General features: G+C 36.3%; 1 protein-coding gene across 4 annotated transcripts in view; it reads right to left on the minus strand.

Annotated features, from left to right (window-relative positions):
* The window catches only part of woc (zinc finger protein without children), a 717,317-nt gene that overhangs the window by 250,113 nt on the left and 443,611 nt on the right, over positions 1–23,593 (minus strand). The window contains exon 17 of one of the 4 annotated variants that reach the window (XR_016547396.1): positions 21,118–21,193. The exons of the other annotated variants lie outside the window; for them this stretch is intronic. The gene's annotated coding sequence lies outside the window, so the exon portion shown is untranslated. The remainder of the gene's footprint in view (positions 1–21,117; positions 21,194–23,593) is intronic. 4 annotated transcript variants of the gene reach the window in all.

Genomic DNA, 23,593 nt, shown 5'->3' on the forward strand with positions numbered 1-23,593 from the left:
GCACACTATGCACATGAAATGTTGGTATGCAAAAAAAGGAAGAGTTTTTTTCCCCAGGTAGGGAACAGATTGTAATATGATGCCCACATATTACACTGCTGTTGCCTCAAGGGGAGAGTTCAGTAGAACGTGCTTGGTAGGAGCAAGTGATTTGTTAATATAGCTACACCACCATGTGCAGTGTTTAGATGGTTTCTGTCTTTTCTAAATATATTATACTGAAACATACTTAGTGAGACATAATGGTATTTATTTAGAGGTAAGATCTTATAGATCTTAAATAAACCACGAAAATTCCATTGAATTATTGTGTTTATTATTAATATGCAGTCAGAACATTTGTGTTGCTGAAGTTCTGTTTTTCACTCTTGTTTTTATCTTTTTGGAAAAAAAAGCTTTCCTGTGTGTCCATGTCTTCTTCAATAAAAAGTTCTAGGATAGGATCATCTGTAGATTTTTCATTAGTATACATTTCCTGTTGATGACTATTTTTCTATGCATCCTTGGTCTGGGAAATGGAGGTTTTCACGTAGTATGGAAATTGGTGTATTGACTGCTTGAGTTTGAGTTGCACTGCAAAGGGTTTTGACGTAATTTGAGAAAGATTCTTTTGGGGGTACTGTTAGTTCCGTTTATGGTGTAATGATTGGTATTTTTCTCTTGATAGTAGAGGCATATGATGCAAGAAAGCAAGCTTATGCAGCATCAGCCAAAAAAAAAAACACTTTCCACTTCACCCCCTCCGTTCGTTCGAAATATCTGTCCAGCTGAGCCTTAAATTTATTTAGGCTATCAACTTCCACAACAAGGGATGGAAGTCTGTTCCACCAACCAACTACCTGCTGGTTAAAGGCAAATTTTCGCACATCTATCCTACACCTGTCTTTCCTCAATTCGAATTTATGCCCTCTCAGGTGATTATTCTGAGCAAGAGGCAGAATCCCATCAGCATTGAGCATGCTCAAACCATTCAAGGCTTTATACAGCTCTGTCAGATCACCTCGCCAGTGCATAGTCTCCAGACATTTTAATTTCCAAAACTTAAGCTCTTTCTTCGTAAGAGCAACCCTTTGTTCCATTCACTAATCTTGTTGCCCTTCTCTGTACTCGTTCCAGCAGCTCTACATCCTTCTTGAAATGAGGCCTCCAGACCTGTATACAGTACTCAAGGTGTGGCCTGACCATTGCCTTATACAAGGGAATAATCACCTCCTTATCCCTGCTAGAAAAATTCCTGTTTATCATTGATAAGACACCATGAGCTACTCTTGCAGCCCGTCTGCACTGCTCAGAGAACTTCATATCTGCCTGCACAATTACCCCCCAGATCCTTTTCATTCTCTACCACTGTCAATGTAGTACCACAGAGTTGATACATTGCTCTGGGGTTGCTGTTTCCCATATGTAGTACTTTACATTTGTCAATGTTAAACTTCATTTGCCACCTCTCAGCCCAACCTTTCCAGATCCTGTTGCAACAATAATGGACCCAACACTGGACCCTGAAGGACTCCACTAATAACATTAGTCCACAATACAACAATTGGGGGCTAGGTGATTCACTTTGCTTCATATTAGGAAACATTATGATTTGTTTTATATTCCTGAATAAGTTTCTCACTTTTCCAGCGGTCACATGTTCTAGGCATAGGTGGGGTGATCTTTTCTGCAATTTGGCCATATGGTTGAGGAGCAGTACAAGCATCACAGTTGTGTTCTACTGACCCACACTTTGCACAAGTAGGGGTTCCCAAACAAGCTTCCTGGGAATGACCGTAATTCTGACATCAGAAACATGCAGAGAAACATGTAGAGGGTTTGAAGTTGCATACCAAATAACTGGCCCTAATGGAGCTTAGACAATGTAATGTGTTAAAGGTCAAGATAAGATTTTGTGTAGGGGTCAGAATGCCATCTTTTCTGATGGAGATTTTCTTGACTTGAATAACTCCTTGATTTTTAAGCTCTTCTTGCATCTCCTCTTCAGACACATATAATCAAACCCAGTCTGAGATCACTACTTTAGAGGTGTTCAGTGATCTGTGGGGGCATCACAGTTACTGGCAGTCCTGCAAAGAGATTAATGCTCAAAAGTTTCTCTGAGTGTTTAATATTAGTCTCGACAAGAATGTCATCTGACTTGAGTCTTTTTACAGACTTGGGAGATCCAGCTGTACTTTATAATTCTTTTTGTACTCAAAATGGTGTAAGTTTGCCAACTGCATTTTCACCAGTTGAGTGGATGATCAAGAAAGGTGGAGTTGGATAGGTCTTCACTCAGTTTGGCATTTGGCAGTTCCCACAAGCCCATACCAGGCTCACATCTGGTATGGGCTATCACCATTCTTCTCTTTCTTGGTGATCCCCCCCCCCTCTCTCTCTGTCAGGGTAACTCAGAATTTTTTTTTTGCCTGGTATAGCAAAAGCCTCAGGCTTCCTTGCATGATATGGCTGATGCTGATAATGATAATGGTTTTTTTAAAAGATGTCTGGGGTGCATCTGGCAGCCTAGATAAACCAGAATTTGAGTTACTCATGATGTGATCTTTTTGGCCCTGGGAGATTGTCTCCCCACCCCCCCATGTGGAGGCAAGAGTGGTGTCATTTAGTGACCCAAGCGAAGATGAGAGCATTAGTATAAATTAAAAATAAAAAAGAGTAAAAAGGTGCCTTTCCTTTCTAGGTTATAGTATTTGAATAGATGTATTTAATTCTAATACTAAAAGTTAATGGACTTGCGAAACATATGTACAGTTAAGCATACCAGATAATCTTTATGAAAAGGCACTGTAGTCACTAATAATACTTGGCACTCGGGACCTTACAGGTGAGATGGACAAACCCACTTTGATGTAAAAACCATTATGTTATGTAAATTTAATGTATAAAGATTTTTATTGATCAAAATATGATTAAGGCAGAAAGAAGTTCAATAAAATATAATTTTATTGAACTTCTTTGCACATCCCGCCTAATCATTTTAGGCGGGATTCGAACCCGCAACCTCTGGGTTGCCAGGCAGGCACTTTACCCACCCGGCTAGCCCGGTCGGCTTACAATATATTAAACCACATTTTCTCTTTTATAAATATGTTTCATTTTTAGAACATATATTACCTAAACATGGAGAAGTTCTGATTTTTTATTTTTTTATTATTATTTTTTAAACTTCCTGATTTAAAACTCATTCTGTCCCAGTTGTGGTCACTTAAGCATTTGGTTACCTGTAAGAAACAAAAGTGAAAAACTGACTAGAGTAAATAATATGAAGGTCTTTGAGATAACAGAAGAGTAGAAAAAGCAGTATGTACTGGAACTTAGGAACAAGTTTGAGCTTTTGCAAACCTCTCAGGACAAGATGTTGACAAGAAATACAACTTTCTGAAAGTGATAAAGCCCAAGAAACCTATAGGTAAAAAGAAATATAAAGAAGAAAAAATTAGTCAAGAAACACTTGTCATGATGCACCGAAGACAAAAATTGAAAAGCAAGATAAACACCGACAATGACAAAATTGAGTATACTGAGTTATGTAAAGCCATTAGAGACTCAGATAGGACATAAGATTTAACATAAGAAAAGAAGAACAAGCATGAAGGGAAAACAAAGGACTTAAATCAGCAGTCATCAGCAGAAAAGACAAATGATACTGAATGATACAAACGGAAAGATAAATGATACTGAATCTGAAGAATAGTGATGGTGCACTTATAAATAGCAAAGAAGGCATAATTTAAACAGCAGAAGCTTACTACAAAGAATTATATAAGGAGCAAGGGAATGATGCCAGAAGTGGGGAAGATAAATCACAAATTAGCAACACATATGACATACCTGATATCCGGCGCCTCCGTAACCAGGTGGGAAGGAGCAGCAGTGCGTAGCACACGCTTCTTGATTAGACTGGGGTTCGAGCCCGTCACCACCAAATACGGAGGATGCGGAAAGGTCAGGGAATGACCACCGCATATCTCGGAGCAATATTGGAGGCTTGAAGTGGTGAAACCCATGTTTAGTCTCTAGAGCAAAGTTTCCGGCATCCCCCCCCCCCCCCCCACACACACACTTCTCCTTCAACCCATGCACTGTACTAAGTACTATAGGTTTTGATACCTTTCGTGTTTGGGGTTTTCATAAAAAAAAAAATATGGCCTTAGTTGCTAATGCTCCTAAAAAAAAAAAAAAACCCAAACCAACCTGATATTCTTCCAGATGAGATAGAACATGAACTGAAGTAAATGAACAACCAAAAGCCCCAAGTGAAGATGAAGTTACTGTAAAGTTGTTAAAATTGGGAGGAAGAGACATGACAAAGTAACTGGCAAAACTCTTCAGAAAATACATTAGGAAAGGCGTGATGCCTAAGGAGTGGAATAATGCAATCATAATTTTGCTGCATAAGGGAGGAGAAAAATCAGGAATTGGAAATTATAGCCCAATTAGCTCGTCATCTCATGGGCACCTCTGTAGCCAGGTGGGAAGGAGCAGCAGTGCGTAGCACATGCTTCTTGATTAGACCGGGGTTCGAGCCCGTCACCACCAAATACGGAGGATGCGGAAAGGTCAGGGAATGACCACCGCATATTCTCGGAGCAATATGGCCTTAGTTGCTAATGCTCCTAAAAAAAAAAAACCAAATAACAATAACAAATAATAACAAGCTTGTCGTCTCACATCTACAAGTTGTTCACAAGGGTCATTACTAACAGATTAGAGAGAACTAGTAGTACCCACTGCGAAAATTTCGCAATTGGTAGCAGAGTTTTTTCCTAGCTGTCCAAAAGAAATGTAGGACATATTTTCTCGTGAGCAGATAAGCCAATACGCGTCGAATCTTTTCTTATTTCTTGTATCTGAGGAAACTTATAAATTTTCTTTCGTTTTAACATCTTTCTGATTATCCAAAATGTGCACATTGCATAACAATTTCACACATACAAAATGTGGTACACTCTCTATAATACTTCTTTGAAAATTTTTTATATTCTTGTGTCCTTCTGGTAACCTATCTTAACGTGCTGGAATGATTTGACCTGAGACATTCCTACATACAATTGGCCATGATTAAATACAGGGGCTAGTAAGAGAAATTCTGACTCTATTAAACATCTGCCCTTGATTTTTACTTAGAGCCAGTCAAATAGGAAATTGCAGTCTCTTAAATGAGAATGGCAAAGATGAATCGGATGGAGTCAAATCTACATGCAGTAAGCCTGCCTACCTTAGAGCATTTGGTAAAATTTTGCAATTGGTAGCACAGTTTTTATTGCCTGATATTTTCCTGAAAATTTTTGGACAATTCATTGTAACCTCAAAAAAATACTACCGAAACGGGCAAAATATGATAAAGTACACTAAAATCCTACATTTCACTTTAAAAACTCAGTCAAACTTTCATTATTAGTGTTTTGTTTTCTTGCAGATGCCTCTACTTTACATTACCTCTTCAGTATCCAGCAAATATCAGCCCTGATGTTGACTTTTCAACTCCCCTGATACCTCATCTCCATGTATTTAACGTCCTGTTTAAACCTCTCACCCTGTTCTTCACTTACACTTCCAAGTGGGGAAGTCTAAATATGTAATGTGACAATAATGTTGCAGCCCAATTTCTTGAAGTTTGCAAACATATTTTAAACTGTAGTCTGGATCTTTATTGTTCTCTAAAAAATTCTCACCCACAGACCTGAAACTAATTCATACCTGAATTTCTCTGTTAAATTTCGTTCCCTCATTAGCATGCAAATTTAAAGTTTTCTCTAGCTGTTCTAAAGAAATGTAGTGCATGTTTTGTCATAAGCAAGTAAGTCAGTACACATCAAATCCTTATGTCATAAGCAGGTAAGCCTGTACGCATCGAATCCTTTGTCATTTCTTGTATCTGAGGAAACTTATATAAATTTTCTTTGATTTCACCATTTCAGACCAATCCTGAATACAGTTGCAGAAACAAGAAAAGGCACGTATCTTCTTCGCTGCAAGGTATGTCCAACACAACCAATCATAGTAGCATGGCGGTGGACATGTCTTCTTGACTGTGACATAATTCTCACCTTAAAAAACAAAAAACAAATAAACTCGAAGTTGACAATAATAAAATAATGAGCTCTGAACGTTTTAAATATAACAAGTGGCAATGACTGTATGAGCTTGTGTGTGCAATGTGGGGACATATAGTGAGAGAGCAGTGCAATAGAATCCTAACGATTAGTTCTTTCATTTAAGGTAGGCAGCACTAGTCAAGAATTATTATTATTATAATCACATACTGAGGAGCAATATCCCAATTTGTCTGAAATGCAAAATATCGAATCAATGTATACTCCTCACCATGACTTATGGAAGTGAAACTTGGGCCCTCACCAAAAGAATGGAAGAGAAGCTGAGAACTACTCAGAGAAGAATGGAACAGATTATATTAGGAATCAAAATGTGGAATAAGAAGAGCAACATATGCGTTAGGCAGCAAACTCAAGTAAAGGACATTCTTATCAAAACTAAATAACTGAAATGGACTTGGGCAGGACACATAACTCGAAGACCCAATGACAGATGGGCAAAAAAAAAAAAAAAAATAACAGAATGGTACCAAGAGGAGATAAATGAAAACCTGGAAGACAACAACGGAGAGGCATATGAAATTCAAGAGTCATTGGCAGTAAACAGATGGCCATTGAACAAAACAGAAGAAACTGGAAAGTTGCTGGAGAGGCCTTCATCCTGCAGTGCAATGAAAATGGCTGATGATGATGACACCCAACTAGGGCAATAACATGTATTCTATTAATCACCCTTTTTGACTGTGAAAAATACCAAAACTATTGAAATAATAATAATAAAAATAAAAAATTTATAAACTCTCATCCGAATCTATAACAGAATGGAATTTCTAAGGCATGATGACATGTAGTATCCACAGAAGGGATAACTAACATACATATGCACAGGTTGCATACTGAAACATGCAAATTCACAAACAGAAGTTAAATAGATATAATTTAGCATGTTCTATTTATATTTTTTAAAAACATATTAAATTATACCTACGAGGGTTGTTCAATAAAGAATGATCACAATTTTTCATGAACAACCATTTCGCTTGCTGTTTCTAGCTGAGCTGGGGAATTTATGACCAAACTAAGTTGTATCACATAGCAACTGCACAGATGACTTGAGCACATGGTCAAGCTTTTGCCTGTTCAGTTTCATGTGGAATAAGAAGAGCAACATATGCGTTAGGCAGCAAACTCAAGTAAAGGACATTCGTAACGATGGACATGATATACAAGGAACAGTAAGCTTCTCTCAAATTTTGTTTTCATCTCAAGAAAATATCAGCTGAAGCTTATAAAATGTTAAAAGAGGCTTATGGTGAATATACACTTCCATATATCACATCTTGCTGGTGGTTTATAATGTTTAAAGATGGATGTGATTCAATCACAAAATGAATCACATCCACTTTAAAGCTGGGTTCCAAGGCTACTCACATCTGAGCAACAGAAAGTTTGCATAGAGTTTTGTTAAAATATGAAACAGATGGATACTGAAGGTGTTCAGGTTCTGAACAAGGTGATAACAGTGGGAATTAGCATTAGTAGAGGCATTTGATGCAAGAAAGCAAGCTTATGCAGCATCAGCCAAAAAAAAAAAAAAAAAACCACTTCCACTTCACCCCTCTGTTCGTTCAAAATACCTGTCCAGCTGAGCCTTAAACTTATTTAGGCTATCAACTTCCACTACAAGGGATGGAAGTCTGTTCCACCAACCAACCACCCGCTGGCTAAAGGCAAATTTCCGCACGTCTATCCTACATCTGTCTTTCCTCAATTTGAATTTTTGCCCTCTCAGGTGATTATTCTGAGCTAGAGGAAGAATCCCATCAGCACTGAGCATGCTCAAACCATTCAAGGCTTTATACACCTCTATCAGATCACCTCGCTGGTGCCTAGTCTCCAGACACTGTAATTTGCAAAACTTAAGCCTTTCTTCGTAAGAGCACCCCTTTGTTCCATTCACTAATCTTGTTGCCCTTCTCTGTACTCGTTCCAGCAGCTCTACATCCTTCTTGAAATGAGGCCTCCAGACCTGTATACAGTACTCTAGGTGTGGCCTGACCATTGCCTTATACAAGGGAATAATCACCTCCTTATCCCTGCGGGAAAAATTCCTGTATATCATTGACAATACTCCATGAGCTACTCTTGCAGCCCGTCTGCACTGCTCAGAGAACTTCATATCTGCCTGCACAACCACCCCCAAGTCCCTTTCATTCTCTACCACTGTCAGTGTAGTACCACAGAGTTGATACGTTGCTCTGGGGTTGCTGTTTCCCATGTGTAGTACTTTACATTTGTCAATGTTAAACTTCATTTGCCACCTCTCAGCCCATCTGCTCAACCTTTCCAGATCCTGTTGCAGCAGCACAGTGTCAGTAGTGTCCTTGACAACCCTGCCAACCTTTGTATCGTCTGCAAACGTGGACATTAAGCTTGATATACCATCATCAATATCATTTATAAATACAGAAAACAATAATGGACCCAACACTGAGCCCTGAGGGACTCCACTAATAACATAAGTCCACGATGAGCAGTGTCCATTGATTACCACTCTCTGTCTTCTCCCCCTCAACCACCCCTTTATTCATAGCAGCAATTTGCCTCCAATGCCACACTGCTCCAATTTGTGCAGCAGTCTTCCATGTGCAACAGTATCAAAAGCCTTTCTAAGATCCAAGTATATAATATCAAAGCTATTCCCTGCATCCAGTTCTTTTGTGACTGCATCATAGTATCCAATCAAATTGGTCAGGCAAGACTTCCCCTTAACAAAACCATGCTGTGTCTGAGCTATAACTGAAGTCTTGTCTAAATGATCCTGCAGTGCTTCTTTAACCAGTGCCTCCATTAATTTTCCTGGAACAGAAGTTAAGCTCACAGGTCTATAATTACTTATACATGGTTTCATCATTTTAATCCAAAGAGTAAGCAACAAAGATCTGTTTGGAAGGTTATGTCACTGCCAACACTGAAAACAAGAAAAAGATGTGGCTTCTACAGAAAAGGTTATGGTCATCTCTTTTGTAGACATTCAAGGAATGGTTTACCAGCATGTTGTGCTACAACATACGACTGTTATGGGACCTTGCTACAAAACTGTACTGCACACTTTGTGGGTGGATGCTGTATCATGACAACGCGAGACCTCACATCGTTCATACTGTCATCGGGTACTCAGACAGTATTAATGTCAAATGTGTTGTCAGATGATATGACACTTAAATGCAAGCTCAAACACAGCTTTAAACAGGGAAGTGAAGATGAAAGAAATCACAAAACTATGTGACTGATAACTTTCTTTTATTTATTTATTTTTCTCTCTGAAGAGTCACTGGCACTCATTTCATGCTATGTTGCTTTTAGAACGTGAAAAGTTACTACAGCAATGGTGGCTTCGATTTCTTAGTTTTCACAACCCGGCCATGGCCACCCCAGTATGATATCCACTTCCTTTCAGCTGTTGCAAGTGATTGCTTTTTCTGAATTTCAACCTTCATTCTATTAATAGTGGAAGATGAAACACATTAAATCTCTATCTAGGAACAATGATGGTGGTTCACTGTAAAAGAATACATTTTAGCAAACTTCTTAAGCAGCTGTAGCATGATCATTGCCAGGGTCTATACACTATGTGATCCCAGATTACATAAATAGGTAGTTCCAGACTTTATGAGTTTATTCGCAACTCATGAAGCGGGAATTTATTTCCCATAGACGCAATATTAAAAACAAGGGTTACATTCGCAACAATGAAATTTGACCATAGTAATGTACGAGTCAACAAGCTTAAACAATGATTTATTTATCCAAAGAAATGAAAACCTTTAAAATCAAGCAAATTATAATAATAAAAAAATTATTTATGTCATACAAATGTTAAAGAATGTTTACTCTTCACAATTATTGACTAAATGCCCACTTGCTGATGGTTCATCACTTGATGGTTCTTCATCACTCACTGGTTTGTCGGATGCACGAGTCATCTTTTTCTTCAGAAATGCTTCAAGAGTTGTTTGTTTCCAAGACAGTCTTTCTCTTTTCTTTATAAATTTCAGGATAGCATGCATATTAGGGAAGGGGATGGCAGAAGTTTATCAAAATCTAAATAACGAGGAGCTAAATGACTTTAGCTCCTCGTTATTTAGAAAGGAAAGTGAAGGAGAAATTGCTGAGAATAGACATAAAAAAGGCACCTGGAATCTATCCCAGGTGCCATCCCCTTCCTTTGCTAGCATGGATTGTAGATATGCAAATATATCCCCCAATTCATAAAGGGGGATTAAAAAGTGACACTAGTAATTACAGACCTGTTAGCTTAATTTCTGCTCCAAGGAAAATAATGGAATCACTGGTGAAGAAGCAATACAGGACAGCCCCCCCCCCCCCCGAGAGGCATGCAATTATACTGCAATCACAGCATGGATTTGAAAGGGGGCTGCCTTGCTTAATCAATCTGATAGGCTACAGTAATGCAGTGACCAAGAAACTGGATGCAAAAAATAATTTTTGACAATTATTTTGACATCATATACTTCGATTTTAGGAAGGCTATTAATACTACACTGTTGTACAAACTGGAGTAATGTGCCATTAAGGGCAAGTTACTGCTATGGATAGAGGGATGGTCAAGTGGAAGAAGACAGAAAGTGGTTATCAGTCGGCACTCCTCTTCGTGGATTCGTGTTATTTGTGTAGTTCTCCAGGGTTCACTGGTGGATCCATTGTTGTTTTCAATATTTATCAATGATATTGATAAATATTGAAAACAACATATTGAGTTTGCAGATGATGCAAAGGTTGGCAGGTTAATGACAGTTATCGAGGTGAGTTACTGCAACAAGATCAAGGAAAATTGAATCAGTGGGCTGAGAAATGGCAGTTGAAGTTTAACATTGACAAATGTAAGGTACTGCATTTGCATAGCAGTAACCTCAAAATAACTTATCCACTGTGTGGTACTACACTCAAAGTGGTACAGAATGAAAAAGATCTTGGAATAATTGTGCAATCAGACATGAAATTCTCTGAGCAGTGCAGGCATGCTACCAGGACAGCTGATGGTGTTTTGTTAATGATATACAGGAATTTTTCTAGCATGGATAAGGAGGTGATTATCTGCTTACATAAGGTCATAGTTAAGTCACATCTTGACAACTTCCTAAAGTGCTCAAGTACTTTAGGAAGGATGTAGATTTGCTGGGACATTTGCAGACGACAAGCAGAATGGTGAAGGGAACAAAAAAGTGCTCATACCTAGAAAATGTCTTCAGTTCTGCAAATTTCAGCTTCTCAAAACTAGGCACCTGCAGGGAGATCTAACTGAGGTGTTTAAAGGTTTGAATGGATTGAGTAAGCTGAATGTTAATGGTATTCTTCCACTTACTGAGACTACACACATGAAGGGGCATAAACTCATTTTGAGGAAGAATAGTTGCAGGATAGATATGCAGAATCAACCCCCCACTGGCCTTCAGCCAGTGGATGGTTGATTGTTAGAACAGTCTTCCATCTGTTGTGGAAGTGAATGGGTTGAATAAATTCAAGGGCTAGGCTTAGATATCATCAAGAACTAGACAAATTCTTTTTTTTGGTTGATGCTATATAAGCTTGCTTTCTTGCAACATTTGCCATTGCTGTTACTACTACTATAGAATTTTTTTAAAATCTGTAGCACCTTTTCCAGTGCGCTCAAAATTTGAATCTGACTCGAAAATCTCAATTGCAAAAATGTGTTGAAAAGCTTCATCAAGCCCCTTTGGGAGTGAATGAACAGGAGTTTCAGATGTTAAATCTACTTCTTCCATAGCTTCTTCACATTTTGCTATTTTAAGGAGGTCTTCATTTGTGAGCTCTCTATTGCGTGCTTGAAGAAGATCAGTGATAGTTGTAGAAATCTCAAGCTGCAATTGGTTAGCAATATTAATGACTGCTTCTGTTTCATTTTGTATAATCTCTGCTGGTTGTTGAAATCCTTCAAAATTATCAATAAGCCGAGGACAGAGTTTATTCCAAACACCCTTCAAATTCAGCCCCCTTAATAAGGAGGATAAATTTGAAATAAGACAGTGAAAATGAAGAGCAACACAACCACTCTTTGTAATGTCAGTGAGACACTCTCATCTGACTGAACAAACACACACATAGTAGCATTATCTTGTATAACTAAGCGCGTGGTTTGAAATGCCGTATTTACAATGTTTAGCATTTATTTACTGCAATTAATGTTCATATTTTCGATTTTGTTGATGCCTGATACTTGAAAAAAAGAAACCATAAACCTGGGAACCCATAAAGTGAGAACTGCCTGTATACAGTAACTATTTCATTAGTGGAGGAAAGTGGCTAACTGCAGAAAGAACACACATTACTGATATGTGTTTTTTCTGCAGGGTTATTAAGTGAAATTGGCAGAATTTCACTTAATTTCACAAAATTTTTAAATTAACATATGTAAGGATTTTAAATTTTCATTAAAAAATAATTATATTTTTTATTATTTTCAATCATTAGGAAGATGTTAAGCATTGGTGTAGTGCAAGCAGAATTTTAAAAATAACATTATTCCAAAAATAAAAAAGAAATAAATGGGTTTGTAACTATTGCTGGGCAAAAGAAAGAGAGAATGGGTGTGTGACAGAGTGAAGGAGAAGTATCATACCAAAGGCTCATGGAGGGGATATCACTCGGTACTACACTCAGAGTAGTACAGAATGAAAAAATATATTCTTATGAAATAATAGGAAGCAATTTTCTACTGGACAGAGGTTGGAAGAAGTCAAAATAATCCTTGTTGGTATTAAGCATTTTTTTGCTGGTAGCAGAGAATGTGCATATGTTTTTAGTTGCATACACTTTCACACTTGAACTAGTTAAACATATCATTGTTTACAAAGTGATTAAAAATTTACTTAATCCAAAATGAGAGAGCCAATTTCTTCCATTTTGGTATTAATATGCAATTTTTGCAAAACACATTGGTGATAACTGCATACTTCCACATGAAGAACTGTTTGTTAGGTTATTCTTATACAAACTCATCCATATACCAGTTTTGTGATAAAGCCACCAAGGCATATTCCTATCAACAATATGGCCCCTCCCCCAAATTGTATGTGAACATTACAGCTAGATTTCAAAAAAATTATCTTGATCCAAATAAATCAGCACCTTTGCAATTAGTAACCAGTTTTCGTGAAACAGGTAACATTTGTAACAACAACAAAAAAAAGTGAAGATGCTCTTCACTGCTAAGCAAACAGTGTTGTAAATTTAGCACTGGTGCTCAAAAAATCACTGCGAAGACAGATCGCAAAAGGGATGTCTTACTCGATTACGTAATGGGCTGTTAAAAAGTTAGGTCTCAATTTCTGTCACATTCATATAATTTGCATGTACTTAAAAGAACTGCATTATCATAACCAAAAGATCCCATATTTAATATTGCCAGGTTATCATTTGCATGGTTAGATGAAAGGGAAGGAGTGTAAAAATAATTGCCACACAATGGGAAAACTGAAAGCTAAAATAAATTAAAAAACGACTGCAAATGCTGATGTTCAAACATGACACATTCCCACTTTAAAAGGTGTCATTAAATATGACTAAAACAGTACATGCACATAAGGTGGACATTTTTAATATTTCAAGAAGTTGGACATTTTCAACATTTATTTATAATTACTTGATTGTATAATCTGAGAGGAAGACAATCAATAAAATTATAATTACTGATATTTAGGATGCACAAATTTTGAATCACCCTGCAGTATATAAAACAATACAATTGGGGACAAACTTAACCTGAACATGGTATGTCTATAGTAAGCCACATACATACCTCTGATAATGAAATAGTTACCATATTACTCCAAACACACAGTGTGCATAGACCCTGGCAAGTCATGCTACAGCTGCTTAAGTTTGCTAAAATGTATTCTATAAATTAAAGAAAAAAAGAAAAAAAAAATACTGGATAAACCACCATCATTGTTCCTAGATACAGATTTAAGATGTTTCATTTTCACTATTAATAGAATGAAGGTTGAAATTCAGAAGAAGGAATCACTTGAAACAGCTGAAAGGAAATCGATAGCATGCTGAGATGGCCATGGCCAAGCTCTGAAAACCAACAAATTGATCCTGCCATTGCTGCAGTAACCTTTCACATTCTAAAAGCAACATAGCGTAAAATGAGTGCCAGTGACTCTTCATAGAAAAATAAATAAAAGAAAGTTATCAGTCATAGTTTTGTGATTTCCTTCATCTTCACTACCGACCTTTATAGCAGTGTTCAAGCTATCACTTGGTGTCATATCATCCCATCCTATGGTTCAGTGCCCTGAACTGGGGGGGGGATGATTAACTGGCTTTAAATTTGTTGTCGCCCTAAGCTATAACATGTATCAGGCCTTTCTCTCTTAAAGTTCACCTGTGACAATATTGGGGGGGGGGGATTTTTTAAAATGAAGCGAGGCCCTAGGCTGTAGCTTGTTTAGTTTATCTGTAAATCCGGCCCTGGGGGTGGGGTAAATCGTACTGCACAAAGGCCCAAAGCTTGTGGTGATATTTCACACATTTGAATGGTCACACCTTCTGTAAAAATGAATTTACATCATTTTATGGTTGTAGTAAAAGTACAGTACATATACATTAACATACATTCAAAAAAATTAGAGGCCATAGGTGAGAGCATGAAAAGAACTGGTGCAGAAATCCTTGCAAGAAAATTTTTTAAACGGTATTATACGTCATTTTGTGGACAAAATCCGATTTATCCTTAAAAAAAAAAAAACTGTAGTTTAAAGAGCAACCATTTTGTTATTTTGAAGCAGATTAAGTTTAAAAATTCTGAACAATTTATAATGCAGTTTATTTTCTTTTTTTTTTTTTTTGGTGGTGTTGGCGCATCCACTTCTGTGGCCATAATGCACCTCCCAAGGTTTTTGCAGTACTTTGATCCAAGCCTGAGGCGGGATTCGAACCTGCGACCTTTGGGTTGCCAGACAGGCACTTTACCCACCCGACTAGCCCGGTTGGCCTGCAGTTTACTGAGCTGTTGTTGTTGTTATTTGGTTTTTAGGAGCATTAGCAACTAAGGCCATACTGCTCCAGGGATATGCGGTGGTCATTCCGTGACCTTTCCGCATCCTCCGTATTTGGTGGTGACGGGCTCGAACCCTGGTCTAATCAAGAAGCGTGTGCTACGCACTGCTGAGCCTTCCCAACTGGCTACGGAGGCGCCATTACTGAACTGTACAGGTAGCATCCATGTGTGTGTGTGTGTGTGTGTGTGTGTGTGGAAGGTGAAGTTTTGTAAGTATATATTAATAAAAGTCAATTGGCAATCATTTTTAAAGTTACTGTAATCACAGGTTTGCTACACATTTCAGATTATTCTAGATATGTTCAGAATAATCTGGAGAAATGTGGCATTAAAGGCACTTTACTGCAATGGATAAAGGGATAGTTAAGTGGAAGAAGACAGAGTAGCTATCAATGGACAGTGTTCTTCATGGGCTTATGTTATCAGTGGAGTTCCCCCAGGGTTCAGTACTGGGCCCATTGTTGTTTTCAATATATATTAATGATACTGATGAAGGTATATCAGACTTAAAATCTAAATTTCCATATGATACAAAGGTTGGCAAAGTGGTTAACAATAGTAATCAGGGTGAGCTACTGACACAAGATCTAGGAAAATTGAGTCAATAGGCTGAGAAACGGCAGTTGAAGTTTAACATTGATAAATCCCACAGTAACGTACCAACTATACTGCACTCAGGTAGTTAAAAATGAAAAAGACTTGGGGGTAATTTTGCAGTCAGATTTCAAGTTCTCTGAGCATTGCAGACAGGCTGCATATTTTCAATGATATACAGGAATTTTGCTAGCAGGGGCTGCATTTTGAGTACTGTATACAGGTCTGGAGGATGCACTTTAGGAAGGATGTAGATCTGAGAAGGGCAACTTGATAGGCGAAGGGAATAAGAGACCACTTTTACCTAGACAGTGTTTCAGTTCTGTGTTTCAGTGTTTCCCTTAAATACCTGATTCAGGTATTTAAGGCCTTGAATGGATTGAGTAAGCTGAAGTGAATGGCATTCTTCCTCATGCTGAGATTACGCACATGAAGGGGTTATAAATTTAAGTTGAGGAAGGAAGATGTGTGGAAGTTTGTCTTCAGGCAGCAGGTTATTGTTGCAGAAGTGGATGATTATGATTAAATTCAAGGACGAACTAGACAAATTCTTTGAGAGTATGGATGGGTGAAATTTTAAGCATTGTTTCGGTTCTGGGATATATATACACTGGCAAAAAAAATGCACTTCTCTGGCTGCACAAGCTATACAATTACAGGGTAAAGAAAAATTTTAAAAGAAGGGTGCCCAACACACACACACACACACACACACACACACACAGAGAGAGAGAGAGAGAGAGAGAGAGAGAGAGAGAGAGAGAGAGAGAGAGAGAGAGAGAGATATGTTTATTACTTAGTTCCAAAAGGAACAACATAAATAAACCAATTGATATGAACTGATCTAGCATGCACGAAAAAAGTGTGCTTGCCATATATTCCCTTCAGTTTGGTATATTCTTAAGTTCATTAGCATGACTTGACATTGTTGTTGTTGTTATTTGGTTTTTAGGAGCGTTAGCAACTAAGGCCATATTGCTCCGAGGATATGCTGTTGTTGTTTGTTTGTTAGGAGCATTAGCAACTAAGGCCATGTTGCTCCGGGATATGCGGTGGTCATTCCCTAACCTTTCCGTATCCTCCGTATTTGGTGGTGATGGGCTCGAACCCCGAGTCTAATCAAGAAGCGTGTGCTACGCACTGCTGCTCCTTCCCACCTGGCTACGGAGGCGCCCCCGAGGATATGCGGTGGACATTAGCATTAGTAGAGGCATATGATGCAAGAAAGCAAGCTTATGCAGCATCAGCCAGAAAAAAAAAAAAAAAAAAAAAAAACTTCCACTTCACCCCTCCGTTCATTCAAAATACCTGTCCAGCTGAGCCTTAAATTTATTTAGGCTATCAACTTCCACAACAAAGGATGGAAGTCTGTTCCACCAACCAACTACCCGGAGGATGCAGAAAGGTCATTCCCTGACCTTTCTGCAACCTCCATATTTGGTGGTCATGGGCTCGAACCCCGGCCTAATCAAGAAGCGTGTGCTACGCACTGCCGCTCCTGCCCACCTGGCTATGGAGGCACCGACTTGACATTATTTATATTTATTAGTTATAAAACATAATAATATAAAGAGTTAGATTTAATAAATTATATTCTTAGATTAAATCCCATGTAAGAATGCTTATATATGTAAAGTATAAAAATCCAAGTTACATCTGGAATTTTGAGTTCCCCGATCCTAGGATTACATTTTAAATGTGTTGACTATGTAATTTAAATATGATTTAATCGGAGTTCAAATCCCCCCCCCCCCCAGTATAGAGCATTATGCTAACACACCTTCCAGTTTGAGAAATTCTGTTCTGCACAAACAGCTTCAACTTCTGAATAACCAGAATCAATTCCTTAAATGCCAATCTCCAGATAATTGGGGGGGGGGGGGGGAAGGAGGAGGATAAAAAAAAAAAAGGTAATTTCAAGAGCAAGATTAAAGGAGTGCTTAACACTAAAGAATGTAAGGAACAATTTTTCAAAGTTAGTATTCTTTTGTTTTAAACTGTACATTCTTTTCCTTTAATTTTAACTATTAAGTGATTTGGCATTCTTTTACCTGTAAGTCTACCTCTCAATATTCATACGAGTTTGTGTTACCTTGTGCCTGTTTCTACTTCTGAGTTTTATATTCTGTTTATTTCTATTGCTATTCTTCTAGTTCTGCCTAACTGATATAAAAGCACCTCCACCTCATGGAATGGACTGTTATGCCTCCCTCCCCCATTGTCAGATACTGTAACTTTTGCCTCTATGCCTTTTACTTTTAATTTATAACTTTTGAAACCCCCATGAACTATTACAGCAATTGGAGCAGAGGAGATTGGGGTGATATTTGCTTATAACATCTCTACTTCCCTGCTTCTACCATTGCTTCCTGTATGCATAAAATTTATCTTTTGTTCATATATAATTATTCTTACTTATTGATAGAATAACAGCTGTTATTCTGGCAGTAAACTACTATATTCTAATGTGTTACTTATTTACGCTATGGCCCTGGGGGGGGGGGATAGCTATAACATTCGGAAACAGCTAATTATTATTTTGGCATATTGAATGCAGCTAACCACTGAGAGAATACTACCTAATTTATTCAGTTTTTAATAATCACTCTTAATGTATTGAATTTATGTACATATAATGCATTTTTTGGCAGGGCTCAAAGCACTGTTTCATCTCATGGCGCACTTACTTTTCCACATTGCTTAAGTGGCTAGCTTACATTTTTTTCTCTTATAATAGCTCTTTGTTTGCTTGACTCAGTCAAGTGCTATTTGCATCTTAGGCTCGCATAAAGTTCTCCCTTCATGCCTTTTGTAGAATTTATTATATTCTCCTTCTCTAATTCTATAAACATATATACATATATTCTTCTTATTACAGGCTGAAGTAATTCTTGATTGCTTAGTCTGATGTGTTAAGTTATTTTCCTTTACATTGCATTGCTTAACTTTACTTTTCTTCATTTTATATTTTGAACTAGTTCAATAATTGATTATTTTATGTGAGTGAACGCAGTTTTGAAATTTTCTGAAATAATTATAGACAAAATATAAACAAAATTATTAGTCTAATCCATTTTCAAGTTTTTGATAGTTTTAAAAACTTTAAAATGGATTAGATTAATAATTTATGTTTATATTTTGTCTATAATTTTTTAATTAATTTATTTTCAGTAGAATTAATACAAGTTTTGTTTCATTGAAATTAAGGTGTAAAATAATACAATATTTTTAAATAGTCAAATTTTTCATTGTCGCAATCCATTAGTAAAATGTCAAAAACTGATATACTTCAAACAGAATTCAAAAACCTTTCCAGAAATAAATAAATAAATAAATATATATTATTTTATAAAACCTGAAACAGTTTTGCAGGGCTCTCGACATCATATAATTTTTAATTGGTAATTATCATTCCCCCCCCCGCGCAATTCTGTTACAGTGACTGATATCGGAACTGCAGAATATTAAATACTCCCACTTGACTGTTATTGTCAGAACAATGTGCAAGAAGATGGAATGGGGAGAAACAGATTATTAGTTATTGAAAGATGTAGAAATTAGGGTTTTATTATTATTATTTTTTTGAGGTCCTCAATCTATTGATAATTTTGGGAATGGTGCACAAGTTCATATGATATTAAATGTAATATTTGTTGTGTATTATGTTTGTATAAATAACCAGGTATTCACATGTTGATTTTCACATTATGGTCTGAGAGGCCTCGAAAATGGCTACTGAGAGATGCCATAATTGAAGGAATCCCCAATCATCCACACAGCAGCTCAATTCGGGGGGGGGGGGGGGGGGGGGGGGGCTTTGAGGAGTGGTCATCTATAATGGAAACCTTATGAATTTAATAAGCAGGGGGGACAATAGCATAGATAAACAAAAACTGTGAAAGCAATTAAAATGGGGGGAGGGGAATATTTGGCAGTGATCATCAAATGAATTCAGAGGAAGATGAGTGCTCAACTTTTGAATTTGAACCCTAAACAAACAGACAGCTTCATTCAACAGAAGGAATAAAATAAGGACTTTTAGTTCATGTATTTTAATAAACAATTATATTACAGTGGTGTGCCCGATCACAACTTATATTTACATTTTTAGGTGCATTCTAAGGTTAAAGAAGGAGTTAATAGTGCTATAGATATCATTTTATGAGTATTTGCTACCGTAGACTATAAAAGATGTTTTTGATTTTCTTTTAAAATATTCATATACTAGAGTAAAAGGTCTTTCAAAAATAACTGGGTGAAAAAATGTTTATATTAATTTATCATAACAAAGCATTTGATATGGGAGAAAAAAACATGACTATATCGCTAAAGCTATCAAAATAAATATATACAGAATGCTTTATCCATGAAATAAATATAACGAATTAATGCTTTAAAAAATATAAACATTATAAATATAAAAAGGAAAGAAAAGACCAAAGCAATGCCCATTCCAGAGAAGTGAATGCAGGGTTCCACACTCAAATATACACATGCCAACCACTAAAGAATGGATGTAACTTATATAATAATATAAAATACCACAAAATAGAAACAGGAAGCTCACAAGTACTATTTCTTCGAAGAAACAATGGTGCATGTGAACTCCGAAAAAGGATCATATTTTAATCATTGATCACAATAACAACGGTTGTTCCATCATTACCATTACAAATATCAACAGATGTTCCTACATTACCCTGGACACACAAAATGCAAATATGCAATTCAAGATTAAAAAGGTTATATTGCTAAAGTATTATAAAAAGGGAAAAAAAAAAACCAAAATATATATATATATATAAAAGAGAGAGAGAGAGAGAGAGAGAGAGAGAGAGTGCTGAAACTATGAGAAACTTAAAACACAAAGCAATTTCTAACCACAATAGTTCCTTGCTGCAATTAAAACCACATTTATTAAAATTTCAATCATGATTCAACAACTTTTCTTGAAACACCTTTAAACAAACTAATATCAATTCATTCAAGACATGGCAAGTAATGTTATTAATTCATCCCTTGACATGGTACATAGTACTGCATGTCACAATGAAGAAAACGATGGATATTGCAGGCCAAACAAAGTTTCCGAAGTTTTATCAAACTAATTTAGAGAAACAGTGAATTGCACTTGCAAGTAATTTCATGCAGAAAAAAATACTTTGGGTGAAATATATCCTTATCAATTTAAAAGGCATAACTTTTTGTATACACAACACTCCAAACTCCATTTTCACTATCATGTAAAACCTAAAAGCCCCTCAAAAAAGAGTGCATTACATCACATTATATAGGTACTGCTATCCATGTTGCTAGGCCTAAACAACCTCGCAAGTTTTAATAATGATTTGCACTGACCTGTAAATTGATGCGATGAGTGCTGGGTAGCAATTAATTCCGGATTAAATAGAGTGAAAGTCCGCTATAATGAGAGCTGAGAAAATCAGAAAAAATACTCGTTATAACGGATTCACATTATATCCAAATTACAGGTTAAAAAGTGCATAAAATGCTGAAGAAAACAAGAAATTGAGAAAATCTGTTGTATACTCACTTCTACTCTCCATTATAAATAATAATCTTTGTTGCAATCAAACAAAGGAGACAATAAATAAATACAGCTGAAGTGATATCTTGCACAAAAATGTTATACTATCTCCCACATTTCTTTTGAATCCCAATAAGTTTTAACTTAAAACATACCTTATGCATTTTCCCCACAGAAAATAACTCCAACAGAATTTTGTCAAGTATTGTACATTTGCAAGCAGTTCACTTTGCAATGAACATGTTCACATTTACAAAACTTCAAAAGTGAAAATAAAAGAACAATAACACATGCTTTCCCACACTCTAAACATTGATTCCAATCATGTAAATAAAGTTCATTTCCAGAACTCTGAAGAGTGGAAACATAATAGAACATCAAGTTGGATCAACAATAGTGAAAATTAAACAAGAAATTTAAATTTGCAAAAACAGTAGAAGAAAAATTAGACTATTGCAGTAGTTTACCTAACCCTGTAACGATAATTTGCATAAATCTGATGTGTAGTGCAAAACAATGACCATTTCTTCAAGGAACGATCAATGACAGCCTTTCCATTTGGTAGTACTACCTTACTTCACTTAGTAAAGTGACTTCAGAGTTGCCAGTCATTTTGCCATTGTGGTCTACAATTTACAAATTAAAACTGGTAAGGCTCTTATTTATTTTACCGACACCTTCATTGGCAAGTTTTTAAAATTCAAGTTAGAATATCACAAGGAACTATATAGCAGCAGTAGCAGCAGCAAGAACAACAACAACAGGATAAAAAGACAAAAATTAAGGCTAGACCTGAAGTTAATTAAATGCACTGAAAGTTGAATCCAACTTCAGACCTTACCTGGTACAGGTCAGCATGCCAGTCATTGTATGAATGCATTATGGCAATTCTGCCATTGCTGGAATTGCTGAATACCCATTTTTAGAGAACATCAGGAAAAAAGCAAGCTTTGCTCACAGCATTACTTTTTTTTATGGTAATATTTTTTAATGCTAACAAAATATGAAATATATGTATTATTATTATTGTATTAATAACAATTTATACAATAATAATACATATACTGCATATTTTTTGTAAATAAACAATCATATTGGAATAATATGGAATAGTATTAATAAATTATTATTTGGTAGTATTTATGCAGATATGGTCATTGTTACCATTTTGGGGTTAAAGCATTTGTTAGAATAAAATTTATGGATTTAAATATTTTATTTGTTATAACCACAAAATATTTACTATAAGAGAAAACTTTTCTGTTTATACTCAAGGAGAGCCAAAATCAAAAAATTAAACATACATACATATTGTGCTGTATATGTAAACATCTGTGTTTACACGTGCACATAGTAGCACATTAGTCATATTTCAAAATTATTCACATTTTAAAAAGTCAAAGATAAAAGTCTGAACAGAAATTTGTGCTTCTTTTGATGTAGTTTATTATAGCAATGCAAAAGATCACTCAATCCTTGAACGAACTTACTGCTGTTTCATATTTAATCATATTTAACAAGAACAGCATCCCTTTCCCAAGCAAACTGAAGAATCATTCTTTTTTTTTTTTTTAACCACGTGCTGTTTTACTTGCAGTGCTCACTGCATTTACCTTTTGTCCAACCCTCTTATCCTTTGTTCCTCCAACTCATTCAGATCCTACTTAGGCAGCTTAGCATTGTGCAATTTCACCATCTCCACCATATTACTTACGTTTGCTTTGTTGAGGCCAATCTCATTTGTCAATACCACAATCATTAACTGAATTTGGAAAACACCAGAAAAATATTTGTGAATGCACTTGGGCCATACATTCTGTCTACCGTCATTCATTGAAGCCAAGTGACTTCCTCATGATGTTGTCTACAAACTTCTTAATATTCCATCTCTTCCTAAAAGTCCAAACTGATGGTTCTCACATTTCTCTTGATGATCAGCTTATGTCCCCCAGAGATAACAGGTGCTGAATGTCACTATTGCTCCTTGTTCCATTAGTCAAAACAAAGAGGTAGTATTTGCTAGCATGAAAACGATTTGTCTCCTGTCAACCCGGTCATCAAATATTAATAACAGAATACCTAAGCACACTGTCAAAAATAAGTACGGCCCTGTTCTCAAGATTTTGTTCCACGCAAAATTTCATGATAAAGGGGCAAAGAAGCAAAGGTTTTTTTTTTATATTTAAATAATTTTTAACTTAAAAATATAATTTTAAATAAAAAATACTGTTATATCAAAATAACGTGGAACTATGGAAATTGGAGACTGCTTGTACAATAATAATT

This window comes from Mastigoproctus giganteus, chromosome 9, assembly GCF_048544385.1.
Source record: "Mastigoproctus giganteus isolate SK-2022 chromosome 9, ASM4854438v1, whole genome shotgun sequence".
In the NCBI taxonomy this organism is placed as follows: domain Eukaryota; kingdom Metazoa; phylum Arthropoda; class Arachnida; order Uropygi; family Thelyphonidae; genus Mastigoproctus; species Mastigoproctus giganteus.